We start from the raw sequence: 13,702 nt of genomic DNA, 5'->3' as shown, positions 1-13,702 counted from the left end.
GGTGGCTCCCACTGAAAGCTGGCAAATATTCAATTGATTACTCTTATATAAGAAATAAAAAAAGCAGCCTTTCAAGCGTGTACTGAACAAATCCTATGTCTTGTATCCATTTCCATAGCACCCCTTTTCCTGCGAAGATTCAGTACATACATGCATGCACATCTACATGCATCCACATCCTTACATTTAAAATACTAATCCATCAGGGAGCTATTTAAATCTACTCATCGCTGCAGTAACGAATCTTATCTCTGTGTCATACTGAATGTGGGAGAGTCAGAGGTTCAAGCAAAATGCCCACATTTATGCCAGACCTTAACAAATCCGCTTCTTTGTTGGTTCATTTTAAAATAAATACTCTTTAACCTCACTGCAAGACCCAGAAGGAGAATACTCACTGCAAGCTCTGCCTCCTTTTTATTCCTTCTCTTCAAGGTTTCCAGCTATGTCTCTCTGCAGGAGCCAAGTGTGGTTTTAATAAGGCAGATGAGACAGGGCTTCTCAACCGCTTTTGATAGAGGTGAGGTGGTCAGCTCTTTATTGACTTTCTGCAGTACTGCAGCTACGCACCGTACAGACAATCCTGCTTTATGAGCATGCACCAGACAGGAAATGGGCCTGGAAATTTCCAGTCGGTGTTGTTTGATGCACTGTTTGAAAAGCTGCACGATGTGCATATAAAGGAAATGGAGGAGAGCCTTTGCCGTTGCTGCTGCTAACCCATTGCACTGCAGGCACTAAGTGCAGCTGGCAATGCCTGAGCAGGAACCATTTTAAGAATTAGCATGTTTCAGCAAAAGAAAGAAAAACGTCGATGACTGTGCCTGAGCAAGAAAGTAGTGCATATCAAAGATCCTTTATCAGGAAGAAGAACACTGGAGGTAACTGCTGAAGGATTTCACAGTGCTCCCGCTACATCATAAGGCACAGTGGCAAAGCCTGTTCACCAGGCACTTCACTGACAGGCATCTTCACAAGGGCATGTGGAAAAAGGAAGAAATCACAGCCCCGTACCACACACCATTAAGGTTTTATTGATACCAGTACAGAACAACTGCAGCACTAATTAATGGATACTCACAAGCTGCACACATCCTTCCAATCGAGCGGCAATAGAAGCACGCAGAGCTCTTCAACCCCCATACATATATTACTTCAGATGTTTACCCTCTTTCCCTTTCTTTTTGGTCTTCTGCGTGTCCTTGGTTGCTTACCACCTCACACACACACCAACAAGGCAGGTTCCCTCCCTCGGTCCTTGCACGTTCGGGTCCCCTGCCCCCCCATCACAACCCACCCACGCAAGGTCAAGCGATCCACGCGGAGCCCAGTGTCCAGACACACAGGGCCTGGAAGAATGTCCCCCAGTGTGCCTCCACATGGACATTGACAAAAACTTTTAAAATCTGACCTGACATCTCCCTGTGTCTCTTCTTGCTCCCTACCAAGGGGTGAGAACATTTGCCTGCCCCCAAGGAGCAGTGATGGTGAGCAGATCAAAGACAGCAAGGAGGTATCAAAGACAGGCGCTCGGTGATGGCAGCCATACAGAAAGCCAGTGCAGGCATTAGGGAAACATGGCACGCAAATACCCACATGCAGCTGGTGCTGGCTGCACGATGGTACAGAACCAGGCACCAGCTCACACTGCTGGAAACGGTGGCCACAGGAGTGCTGGTGCCAAGCAGCAGGCGAGCATCGCCCACCATCTGCAAAAGAGCTGCACCTGGGCATCATGAGCTGTGCGGTATTCATCATCATTTCTCTGCGTTTGGCAGAGCTCTTGGGGATGCTGATAGTAAGGCTACACGTACATGCACACACACAGGTTCAGAGTCCTTCAGCATCAGCCTTTCCGCCACTGAGTTACTATCAGTGTATATGTCCCTATTTCAGGAAAGGTTTTAGTACATGCTTCAATGCTACTGACTTCAGTAGGACATAAGGATCTCCTTAACTTTCATTATGTGCTTAAGTGTCTTTTCTCTATAGATCTGCTTTCCTACATAAGAAATTTAATGCATGCTAGCCATTTGTTTTATAGTAACCAGGATAATATGTCTTTCCAAGTGCAGTACTGGGCTACATACACGGTAGGGTGTTATTTGTTAGATATGCACAGAAACTGGGGAAGGCTGGGTTTTCAGTTAGCCACCCAAAGAATCACAAGATCATAGGATGGCTGATGCTGGCAGACACCTCAGTGTCCATCAGGCCCAGCCCCTGCCCCAGCAGCACACACAAGAGCAGTGAGGCTCTTGGAGACCCCCAAGGAGACTGCACAGCCTCTGGGCTGCCTCTGTGCTCCATCACCCAAACACAGACATGGACAATGCCAGGCCACTGATTTTGCTGCACGCTGCAATTCTACTCATTCACTCCCAAATTTTTGCCCACTAAATAAATCATCAGTACTCAAAGGAGGGTGAGGCCATTAACCCATAGCACTGAACTTCATCATCCTGTGTTCTGCATTTATATTTAAAATGAAGCTACAGGGAACAGGCATCTTTTAAAATGACAGATGCCAGACTCACAACACATACACAGCTTTAATTCAGAGGACTGTGCTGAATTAGGAAGCTAAATGCCCACCTCTGCTCCCACAAGCCTGTCTCAAACAGATCTGGTCTTTGCTGCTGTTCCTCCAACCTGTACTTCCTGCCAGCCTCCTCCACCTGCAGTTCCCAAAGCACGTCCTCATCGCTATTCACCATGTTTTTCCCAATCAGATGCTACTTTCACTGTGGCTCTCATCCATTTTCTCCATTGAGAGGAATCAGTGCCTCCTTCACACCAGTCCTCAGCCTGGCAGAAGCTGGGGCTGGCCCCAACCTGCCACTGGGCTGCGACTGGATCTGCTCCCAGCGGGCACAAGATGCTCGGTGGATTTGGGGATCCACAGGCAACACACCAATCTCATCCTTTGCTCTCTAGCGCTTAACTTGAGCAGCTCAAACCTCTAATTATTTAAGGCCTTTTTTCTAACACGTATTTAAAATACTCCAAGAGAACAGCACACCACCATGGTCTCAGCTCTTTGTCGATGGTGATGCAGATAACTCCCTTCATATTCTGTAGGGGTGCTGTCAAAAGCCATTCCAGGCTACAGGCCAAAACCTACCCCCAGCCCATGTGCTCTGCTCCCACTGGCACCAGTGGCATCTCCATCACGGACTGACAGCAGTAAACGGGCAGAGATGCGCTGGCTGCTCCAACAGCACGATCTATGTGCTGAATAATTCATTTTAAACTGTTGCACAGATGTCAAAATGTTATTGCTGATTTCTAGCCAGCAGAATGGTGGTGCTGCTTCTCCCGATGCAAGCGTGTCGCTCCCGGTGATGCTGCTGACAATCTGAGGGATGTCTCAGCCTGACAGCAAATCCTCGGGTGCAAAGCCCATATGGGAGCATAAAATTAAATTCTCAAATGCTCATCATACGTCACCTTTTGCTCTCCTTACTAGGAGTTTCCTGTGGACACAGCCACTGCCTCCAAAAATTTCAGAAACATAGGCTGCAACCATACATAGTTATGTTCGTATATGGTGTCCAACAACCAATTCAACCCATGGGTTTTTCTACAAAGATCCACAAAAAGCCCCTAAGAACAAACAACTTAAGTCACAGCACAGCCAGATTTGGACAGCAAAAACCAAACCAAGCCGGGATCTCTGACAGGATCCCCAACAGCAACTGGACACCTGCAGTGCAGGTGCATCTCTGTGAGGGGTGCACTGGCTAAAAAGTGCTATTTTTGGGCTCACAGATGTGCTTCTCCATGTCAGCCACTCTGTGTGGAAATAGACCTCGTCTTAATGAGTTCTAATTTGTTTTAAATCCATAGGTTTCTTTTTAATAATTAACAGTTCCCATCGCTCAGTGAAGCCATTCCTTACCCCTGACTACTCGCTATTAGGAATGAATTCACAGTGAAATATTGTTAGAAGGTAGAAAGCAACTGACATAATTCAAGTTTTAATTAAAAAAAAATATATATCACACAAAGCAAGACCACTGGTTGGAACCATAATTGAATAAGTAAAAAAAAAAAAAGAAAAAAACACCAAACCCAAGCCTCGCTGCGTACTCCTCCCAATTACCCACTTTGTTCTTTTTATGCTATTTGAATTCTTGTAATTGGTTTCCCTTACTGGATGCCCTGTGCCTGGGACAAATATAACATTTTCTCTCTGCAATTCCAGGAACTACAGAACACATCGGCGTCATTACAGGGAGCATTACACATGCTCACACGCTGGGGTCCAGGAACTACAATTAACACATTAAGAAATAATAACTGCCAAGGGAGCAGCTGAAGATAAACAGCATGTAGCTGATGTAGCAAGAATTCAGGTTGGAAAAGGGCTGTCTCTTGGGTCGCAGGAAGAGAGAAATCGAAGCGCCGCGTAGCACTGCACCACCATTTAGCTAAGAAATCCCCAAAACAGGCTGAATGGCAGCTCATATGTTCATTTCTTGAAATTCAATTTCACTGAAAGTATTGCTGGCTTGAAACCGGATTTTGAAGGAAACCGAAGGCTTGCACTTACAAAGAAATAATCATTGCGTCCAAATTGAAAGTTTAAACTGGAAAGGGTTTTTGCTGGTCAAATAATTGTCCTGATGTGCTGGGGACTGTTGTTGGCTTTTTGTTCTGCTTGCTAACAGAAGCCGGAAATATTTATTGAAAGGCTTTTTTTTGTTGTTGTTTTCTCCTCCTTGTTGAAATCTACTTTGATGATTGGTCTGTTTGTTTTCTTAAAAAGAAATTAAGGGGCAAAAAAAAACAGAAAAAACCAGAACAATTCCTGAAAATTGTTCCAAGTATTACTAACAAGGAAATATTCTTAAAATTCCACATTCTTTTACTTAAAGCTTCCAGCCTTTCAGGGCTGAGCAAATAAAATGGCAAGAGCACACCCACCACTGGATGGTGTGGGGATCTATGACTCCACTGTGGTAACAAGATGCCATAGACCACACCACTCCTTTTGGGAGCCAGTCCTGAGCTTCACCATTGCTTTCAGCTCAGACCAGAAGACCTCAAAACTTTACTTGATTGGAAGCTAGTGGAAATGATGGCACAGGGGGGGCTCAGGGACGGCTTTGTCTCATCTCTCTCCCACCCCAGGATGAGAAAACTCGACCACGGCAACGCTATCACCACCCCCTCCTAAATTCACCTATAGCCCTGGACAAAGGGGAGACACACATACAATGGAACCACTGGTAGCCACGTAAGATCCACTACGTGGGGAAGACTGGCAGCACCCCTCAAGCTGGGGATATGCCTGCACCCATCCCAGTGAGCGCCTGTGTGTGAGTCACGATCCCCCCTGCTGCCCTGAAGCATCTCTCATCAGTCAAATGAGACATTTCAGCAAATAACATGGCACTTTGTAAAAACATAATTGTTTTTATTTTCCAATTTTCCGTGTTTTGTGTAGAGTGCTGCTGTGTTCAAGTGAACTGAATAAAAGCATAAACAGTAAGCACCATCTGGAGAACATTCTTCCAGCATGCTGAGAAATAGCAGCCGCCTGTGCTCTACCTGCTATAAATAAATGTCATTAAAAAATGTCCAAAAAAATTGTTTGCTCCGATTTGATGGAACTGTAGCCAGATAGGATTTCGCTTAACCCTGTATTAGGGTACCTGCCATCTGCACAATGAAAAATGAAAGTGTAAATGTTTGCTTGTGAGCCCTTAGAGTTAGTATCAGTATTGCCAGCAGAGTATCAATCCTACGCATTATTCTAATGACGGCACTGGGGGCTGCAGCCTCAGAGTAACACATGAGCAAGCTATTCGAAACCTGATTGTTCTTCAGCTGCATCAGGTTCACACCACAGTGATATCGCTGAATCTGCCAGCAAGGAGATGGGTGAAATTATTCTTGCTCTACATCGTCAGCGTTAATAGTTTGAAGGAAAAAAAAAATCAAGAAATAAATGTCGGTAATTTCTTTTCAGCCTAGCACAAAGCCACTCCACCCTCCCTCCCTGCGGAAAAAACACAGACGAAGTTGGCTGCGGGGTTGCGATGAGGCTCTGCGAAGGGTCAGCGTTTGCTGTGTTTGTTTAATCACTACAATTAGAGCTATGCAAATAATGAAATTGTTTGCTACAGTGGCTGGGCTGGAAAAAAAAAAAAACAAAACACAAAGAAATGTTTAGGTTGAGCAACTGAAGGACTTTTTTTTCTCCTTTTTCTTGGTAAAACAAAAAGAAAATAAGTGTGCTGTTTGTTCCACTCGGAGGGCAGCAAGGCCTTGAAGGAATCAATTCAACTTGAAATGAAAAATACATTTTCAGAGTGGAACCAAGCGCTTGAACACTTCACATTTTTCCCCTTTTTTTCTTTTTTTTTTGTCAGAACCTTGGACAAACATTTTCAGCACCCTGAAAGAGATGCTTAGGATGACTTATTATCAGCAGGGAGTGAATTTAAAACAGGCACTGGGTCCTTCAAAGAATGGAGTGGACATAATTCCCAAGACCTGGTGCATTGCAGCCTAGGTCCTAAACCTAATTTCAGGGCAAGAGTGGAAACGATAGGCATAAATCAGATTTGGTCCTTCTGGCAAGTGTTACTGCTTTCTCCAAAATCAGAATTGTTGTGCCTTCCACAGAGCAGCTCCTGCTGAGCCCCATTCACCCTAAAGCAGAGGACTCATTTTTGCTGTAACCTCTTTCTTGATTTTGGAAGGACTTCGTCTGCCAGGAGCTGTGTGGATGCAGATGAGAGCACAGTCCCTTCTCCCTGGTGAAGCCGTCATCTCAAACACAGCAAGGGCAGGAAATGGTAGCATGGTTATGGTTCACATGAGCTGTATTTTCCTAATATAAATATTTTAACTAGATTTATTTAGAGAGTTCACTCACATTAGTTAAATGGGAAGCTTTGCAGAAGAGTACTTAAACCATCTGGAAGCAAAGACCGCTAATTTTTTTGTTAAGAGTGAGGATCTTCCTGCACCACTAAGGCTTTCCTAGAGCAGGTACACCAGGACGTCAGGTGGAGGGAGTGTACATGTGCATCTGTGTCTGTCTGTCTGGGGGGAAGGCAATTCTTTGTTTTCTTTTTGCCTTTGGTCAAATTCAAACAATATGCAGTAACAAGAACTAAATGTCATTTTCCCCCCATCCATCTTAATTTGGCATCCATTTTAAAGCTTACCTTTGACCTTTTAAAATGTTAATACACTTAAGCAGATATAAAAACCACACAGCTCCTGGAAAAATTAATCACGGCCATATCATAATGTTAGTCTGAAAATGTAGCATCGGTTGTTTTCCTCCATAATTTTGAGAAATGTTTCTCAAATTCAGCAGCAATAACTGTACTACAATTAGCTATTATTTCCTTTTCAAACATGTACCCATGTTAAATGCTACAGTGAAATCCCATCAGCATAACCAGAACAACTTACTACAAGTTTATTTTGTCTGGTAACTGCCTAGAACCATAGGGAAGGTCCTAAAGAGGACCTTGATAAGTTGTCTGAGCTGTCCTACTGCCCCAGGGCAAGACTCAACTACATCTAAGCCATTCCTGACAGGAAACCTTACTTGGATGTCCTTAAAGCAGCAGCCTCAAATAGAATGGGAAAACTCATTTGCACAAATCAAAACACATAGAAGAATAAGATAACTGAAAATAATCCACGTAAGTACACTACATCTCCAAATACAAAATGCAAAAATACAATCCTTCTGTAACTAAAGAGTTCAAAACAGGAAACTCTAATAGAAACACCCCCTTCCTTTTTAAACATAAGAGAACCTCAGCTCCTTGGAAGTTCAGTGGCACCTCTCCTCAAGAAAAGCAGTTTCGGAAGCACCGAACCCTGAAGCATTTGGGCCTTTGTGCTTCAAAGCAAAGAGCTCTTCATCCCCACCAGAAAGCAAACAGGAAGCAAGAGTGTTGACAAGACTCTCCAGCAGCCACAGCGTAGCCAAATGTCCAGAACCCCTTCATGATCAGCATTCCCCTCATCTTCCAACTTAACCATTTCGGGGTCAGCTGCCTTGCAGTCTGGAGCTGGGAGGCTGAGCTAAGCCCCTCCAGGCCATAGCCAGCTCTGTGGCTACATGCTGTGAAAGCGAGGAGTGCGGCCTACTGCCATGCTCTTCTTTCACTTTCTTTTCTGTGGCATCTAGCAGCACCTGGGCTAGCCCCATCAGTGTCATGACTCTCTCCATCTGCAAGACAGGAAGTTATCATGACAGTCAGAATGTATCGTAAAACACAAGTTATGGTATTATGACATAACACTACTGGGATGGTACCTGAGCATATTAAAAAAAATAATAAAAATGAAAAATAATCACTTAAGGACTCAGATGGCAAATCTGAACTGGTTTTCTGAGAGTGCATTCCCATGGCGAGCAGGGATGCAACTCCTTATCGCTGCTTTCTTCCACCTACCAATACTCTTTTAGCTCCAGCACAACTGGAGCTTGGCCAAGCAGTCTTCGTTAAGCTGAACGGTTGCTTCATATAATGTCTGGATGAGATATGAGATACTGAGGTCGACACCACAAGCCCCATCAGAGCACAATATTCTTCAAGGTAACCCACATGCCCAACGCAGCTGTGTCACAACTCTTGTTTCTTCCACCACAGAAGCCTTGTGAATCCATCCTCACCACACAGAGGTCCTCTCATACCCCGAACAAATTCCATTTGCCCCCAGGGATGAACTGACTGCACCTCATGACTACAACAGCAAGGCTCTTCTCTGCATTCCTTCATCTAGGACATGCTTACATTTAGTATAAACATAACACACCTTTCCCCCCAGGCACCAAACAGCCTTTGCTGTCCACCAGGAGATTACCCAGGGCTACGGATCCACTTATCTTTCAGGCAGAGTCCTGTGATCCAACCACTTTCCAGTGGGCCTTGTGGAAAACTTTCCCTAGAGGCCAGATTTTTGGGCTCAGCCCCTGCCTTCACTTCCTTTCAGGACTTCAAAGGATACCATGCAGGACAGTACCACAGTCCAGATTCTTCCAAACAAACTACAGTAGTTGTTTTTTTTTCTTTTTCCCACAGGGAAGTAGGTAAGATTTTATTTTTAAGAAAGCACAGTGACAGCTATTTGTACATCCATTCCTATGGACTCCTGGTGCTCCCAGCATGCAGAGCGAGGCCCAGCCCAGGCAATGCCTGCACCACCTTAGGGTCACAGGCCTCCAGCCCACCTCACCGCTGGACAGAGCCGCCTTCCCACCTCCAGCCCATCCATCACCAAGGCTAGAGGAGAGGGCAGCTATTATTCTGGTGGCAGTGCCTGCCTGCTTGACCAGGAAAATCCTGATTAAAAAACAACACATTGCCCTTCCTGTTTGCTTTGCAATGGCCTCATGTGAGTCCAGCTCTACAGCAAGTCATCCATCATCAACCACCAGAAAGGCGTGCATCATAAACACAAAAATACTCTACACTTTATTTAGTTTTCCACATTACTATTCTCATTGCCCTTTTGCATCATTCAGTTCAATGCTCCTCGATATCTTTCCTTCAGCCAAAGGACCATCTAACTATTTTTTTAAACCAAGGACAATTTCATGCAGTACAGTCACATAAGCTTTCGAAGATAATAAAACATAAAAAAATATATACAACGAATACACATTACTCACTTTGTCACTTCTTGACTCTGTACTATTTTTTTTTTGCTGGAGTGCAACAGAATGCACATGTGCAATTGCTATACAGTCTGCGAGTATTTTATCCATCGTCTCCTGATACTCACAGACCATAAGTTAAGTGACACTCTTCTAATTAGTTTATTCACCAAGCATAGATGAATAACTGATGAGCTACAAAAAGTTGCTATTGTTCCAGTCAGTCACCAAATAACTAACTTGGCCATTCAACCAGGAAGAAGTTTTCTTCTCTGAAAGGTGACAAGTAGCTATGTAATGACTTCTATTATTTTTTCAATAAACTCAGAGAAAATAGGACACTGCAGTTAGAAAAACACAGAGAAGAGAAATTAGCTACTACTGTCATTAAGGATTCAGAGGCTGAAAAAAGAACAGTTGGTGCAATGCAGCTGGAGTGCCTTTTTGGAGCAAAGCGATTATTCTCTGGCTGTTAATGAATTATTTTTCACTGGAACGCAAGACCTGCACTCCTCCAAATAACCTGGCTTTGCCATGAAAAATGCACCGCCTGCCAGAGCACGTGAGAGCCATTGTTCTCCCTGCCCTCCTGGTAGCCACTGTATTTCTGCGGCCTCTTTGTTTCCATGTCACAATAAAAGCAGAAACATAATTGAAAGGTTGAAGCAAACAAAGGTGTTGGAGGACAAACTGCTCTTCAAAACCGGCCTGCACTAACTGGATGGGGAACTACAGCCTCAGATGTCCAACAACCCCACTGAAACTCACTGGGGTGGAGAGGTCAACCTGCTTTTCTCCCATACTACAGCATTGCTACGTGGCTGCTGTACATGTGGGCAGACCTGCTGGAAGACAAGAGGAAGCCAGCACTGGCCAGCAACACTACGTCACTTGACAAAGTGGCTCCTTCATAGAGCAGCCAAATTACTGGGTTGTTCAGTGCACTTGGAAAGATGGTCAACACTGGAAAAAACAGGAAAGGAAATTCCAGAGGAGAATGGAGGAAGGTCAATGACAGTTCATAGCCTAGAACTTCTCACAAAGCTAGTTACCTCCTTTCTGAAATCCGATGTCTTCTGAAATGATTCAGAAAGGCTTTGGGCAAAACAAAACAATGAGAAAAGGAAACCACCTTGTTTCTAAAGACAGTATACAAAAGGCTACCAAAATATTGCTGTACTCTGCAGGAGCCATTTTTGGAGACAAGACCCAGGGCAGCCTAACCTCTAAGTGAAGCCATTCACGGCCAGCACCGTGCATCCTCAACCTGCTCTTTCCACTCCAACTAGAAAAGCCAGCACTTCCCCAGATCATTCACCCACCCCAGCTTTGCAAGACTACTCATCTCCTACATCACCTTTCTCTCCCCAGCTTCTGGTTCTGGGAAGCCCTCATTTCAGCTGCATGTCCTACTAGCAGACCTGCAGGCACTGTCTCTAATGGTCTTTAAAGGTTTTTCATGGAAATTTTTAAAAATACATTTACATTCTTTACTCGGCAGCCCAGGGGCACCCATCACATGTACTTGGCTACTGTAACAATCACGTGATTTATGTCAAAATAATTGGGGTTAAACTCTCTGCCACATCAAACTCTTCACATTTGGCCCCATCTCTAGGACCTAGAAACATCTGAAGTGAATAAAGCCACGTGTCACTTAACGGGATCTGGGCTTAATTAGGATCATTCTGGTCTGTGTACGGGAAGAACCTCGTACCACCAGCTTCGTGTGGCAAGTCCCACCACTCACAAGGTTCTCTCTTCTTTTTTTTTTTTTAGTACCCATACGAAAACATTTCCACCTCCACAAAGCTTTTTTGCTGTTGTTGTTCCACGAGTCCTCCCAGCAGCCGGATGACAACCGCTCCTTATCTTTGGCCGTCTTCCACGCTAAAATAAGAACCCCGCTGCTACGCCAAGGGAGCTGCGCCCTCCCACCTCCGCTCGCTGCTCCCCGCACACAGCTGGCTGCACAGCAACGCCCCAGGTGCCATTTTCTGGCTGCTTCTCCCTCGCGCTGCTGGGATCTACCCTCAAGCCACAGTTTTGATTTTTTTTATATTTCCCAATCACGTGTGCCAAGGATGCTCCAAAACCAAACACGGGGTTGGAACATTACGCCTGATCCTCGTGTCAAAGCTTTGGCGAGATTAGCAGAGCAGGATGGGATTAGAGAGGGATGAAGCATCGATGGGTTGCTGCATCTGGATAGTGCCCAACCTGGTGCGGGCAACCACTGGGAAAGAAGAAGGGTGCAGAGGCAGGGGAATGCGGGTGCCCCAGAGCCAGAAGGCAGATTTTTTGAAGCGTCAGTTCCTCAAACAGGAGATCAGCCAAACGCCTTTGTTACACGCCAGCGCACCTCTTCTCTGCAACGCACGCTGCTGCAGGCTCTGCTCGGTCGGCTGGCAGCAAATGCCAGCTGCACTGCGCGGTGCCATGCTTGGAGCTAGCTTCACCTTATCCACGTGCCGCAAGCACGCACTGCATCCCCACAGCAGCACCCGGCTGCACTCACAGCTGCACACGGGTGGGCACTCCGTATCCCCCTCAAGTTAATTCCGACGTTTATCCCCTCTTGAGATCCGGCTTCCTATCGCAGGGTTAAACACATCCCAGCGCTTCGCCGGGGCTCAGCACGGAGTGCCACCCTCAGAGCAGCGCTGCGGGGCAGCCGGGTCCCCGTTACCCGCAGCCGCTCGCAGCCAGGGGAAGCTTCTCCTAATTCCCCTACACACGCGCTGGTTTTCCATCCCACCCTCACGCCGAGCTCGAAACACTCCAATCAGCGGCGCATTTGAGGGGGGAAACCTTCACTTTACGCGTTCAGACACTTCGCGAGCGATGAACGACGCGCAAGGTCGCTCGGAAAAAACATCGACATTCGCTCGCCGAGTTTAAATGGAAAATCCCCAAAGAATTCAGGGTTACCGCTCTCCCTCCGCTCGTTAACGACGCAACCCCGACAGACGACGCGTATATTTTAAGCCCCGCATCGCAAGCTGCGCTGAAAAACAGATTTCCAAGGAGAAGAACACCCTCCCGCGACCGCGGGCCAAAAAAACCCCAGCAGCAGCAGAAGCGGCCCCCGAGGAGCGGGGCGGCACCGCTCGGCTCGGACCGGGGCTCGGGGCTGAGCGCAGGTGGCGGTCCGAAGCCGAGCCGGGCAGCCCCGCAACGCCCAGTGCAGAGTCGCGGGCACCCTGCCGGCCCTCCGCCCCGCGGAGCCGCGCTGTCACCGCCGCCGGGCCGACCCGCGCCGAGCACAAAGCCGCACCCGCCGGCCCCGCACCGGCCCGAGCCCCCGCCGGCGCCCGGCCCGCAGCGCCCGCCCGGCGCCGCCAGAAACAATGGTCGCGGGCCGGAGCGGGGCCGCCGCCCGCGGCACCGGGGCCACTACGAAGCGCGGCGGGAGGACCGCGGGAGCCCGGCCGCCGCCGCCCCGGCCAACCTGTCACCGCCGCCCGCCCGCCCGCCGCCGCGGCTCGCCCCGCGCCCCGCCCCGCCGCACCTACCTCCGGCCGCCGGTGGAGGCTGCGGGAGCCCCGCGCCGGGCTCCGCACCCCGCCGCCGCCTCTGCCGCCGCGGCCAGGGCGCAACCGCCACCTCCCGAGCCAGCCCCGGCCGCCGCCCCGCGCCGGGGACGCGCGCCGTGCCCTGCCCTGCCCGGCCCTGCCCGGCCGCCGGCACCGCGTCCCGCGCCGCTCCCCAGCGGGCCGGGCGGGCAGGCGGGGCGGGGCCGGGCGGGCCGAGAGGGGCGGGGCCTGGCGGGGAGGCTCCGCCCACGACCGCACGCGCCGCCGGCGGAGGGCGGAGCGGGGCGGCGGGGCCGCGCATGCCCGCGGGGCGGCCCCGGGAGCGCGGGGCAGGTGCGCTCGAGTGCTGCGAGGTAGCGCTGTCCGCGGGCCGAGCGCCTTACCCGCTTGCTTTTAACTCTTCCCTTTATTTGCCTTTTCTTTTTTCCCCCTCCGCCTCCCCATCCCTCATTTTATCCCCATTTCCCCATCATATCGCCGGCTTTAAGCTGGATCTCTGCTCTTTAAAATGCGTTCTTCGATGTCA

The 13,702-nt window shown here is 48.2% G+C and overlaps 1 protein-coding gene across 1 annotated transcript in view; it reads right to left on the bottom strand.

The window, feature by feature from the left end:
* RAI2 (retinoic acid induced 2) overlaps positions 1 to 13,315 on the bottom strand; it is a 32,780-nt gene extending 19,465 nt beyond the window's left edge. The window contains exon 1 of the mRNA XM_065741384.1: positions 13,156 to 13,315. The gene's annotated coding sequence lies outside the window, so the exon portion shown is untranslated. The remainder of the gene's footprint in view (positions 1 to 13,155) is intronic.
* Between the last annotated feature and the right edge of the window lie 387 nt (positions 13,316 to 13,702).

The sequence above is a fragment of the Cyrtonyx montezumae genome, unplaced genomic scaffold (genome assembly GCF_038088225.1).
Source record: "Cyrtonyx montezumae isolate F1298 unplaced genomic scaffold, pur_monq_1.0 scaffold_3, whole genome shotgun sequence".
Lineage (NCBI taxonomy): Eukaryota > Metazoa > Chordata > Aves > Galliformes > Odontophoridae > Cyrtonyx > Cyrtonyx montezumae.
Note: the sequence above shows the minus strand (reverse complement) of the source record. Positions and strands in the feature narration are given on the sequence as shown.